The sequence below is a fragment of the Bufo bufo genome, chromosome 5 (genome assembly GCF_905171765.1).
Source record: "Bufo bufo chromosome 5, aBufBuf1.1, whole genome shotgun sequence".
NCBI lineage: Eukaryota > Metazoa > Chordata > Amphibia > Anura > Bufonidae > Bufo > Bufo bufo.
In genome coordinates, this window is record NC_053393.1 from 391,703,005 (window position 1) to 391,704,265 (window position 1,261).

Sequence of the window (1,261 nt, forward strand, 5' to 3'; positions counted from 1 at the left end):
CAACTCCTGTGCGGTGTGGGGCCTGTCCCCCAAACATATGAGTTTCAGAACGGCCTGCTGACGTTTACCCCGGGCTGTGCTGTAGTTGGTGGTGAAGGTGTGTGGCTGACTGGATGAGCAGGTGGAAGAAGAGGAGGAGGAAGCTGAGTAGGAGGAGGAGGAGACAGGAGGCAAAGAATGTTGCCCTGCGATCCTTGGCGGCGGAAGGACGTGCGCCAAACAGCTCTCCGCCTGGGGCCCAGCCGCCACTACATTTACCCAGTGTGCAGTTAGGGAGATATAGCGTCCCTGGCTGTGCTTACTGGTCCACGTATCTGTGGTTAGGTGGACCTTGCCACAGATGGCGTTGCGCAGTGCACACTTGATTTTATCGGACACTTGGTTGTGCAGGGAAGGCACGGCTCTCTTGGAGAAGTAGTGCCGGCTGGGAACAACATACTGTGGGACAGCAAGCGACATGAGCTGTTTGAAGCTGTGTGTGTCCACCAGCCTAAATGACAGCATTTCATAGGTCTGTAGTTTAGAAATGCTGGCATTCAGGGCCAGGGATCGAGGGTAGCTAGGTGGGAATTTACGCTTTCTCTCAAATGTTTGTGAGATGGAGAGCTAAACGCTGCAGTGTGACATGGTTGAGATGCTTGGTGACGCAGGTGGTGGTGTTGGTGGTACATCCCATGTTTGCTGGGCGGCAGGTGCCAACGTTCCTCCAGAGGCGGAGGAAGAGGCCGAGGCGGCGGCAGCAGCAGAAGAGGTAGCAGGGGGAGCCTGAGTGAGTTCCTTGTTTTTAAGGTGTTTACTCCACTGCAGTTCATGCTTTGCATGCAGGTGCCTGGTCATGCAGGTTGTGCTAAGGTTCAGAACGTTAATGCCTCGCTTCAGGCTCTGATGGCACAGCGTGCAAACCACTCGGGTCTTGTCGTCAGCACATTGTTTGAAGAAGTGCCATGCCAGGAAACTCCTTGAAGCTGCCTTTGGGGTGCTCGGTCCCAGATGGCGGCGGTCAGTAGCAGGCGGAGTCTCTTGGCGGCGGGTGTTCTGATTTTGCCCACTGCTCCCTCTTTTGCTACACTGTTGGCTCGGTCTCACCACTGCCTCTTCCTCCGAACTGTGAAAGTCAGTGGCACGACCTTCATTCCATGTGGGGTCTAGGACCTCATCGTCCCCTGCATCGTCTTCCACCCAGTCTTGATCCCTGACCTCCTGTTCAGTCTGCACACTGCAGAAAGACGCAGCAGTTGGCACCTGTGTTTCGTCATCATCA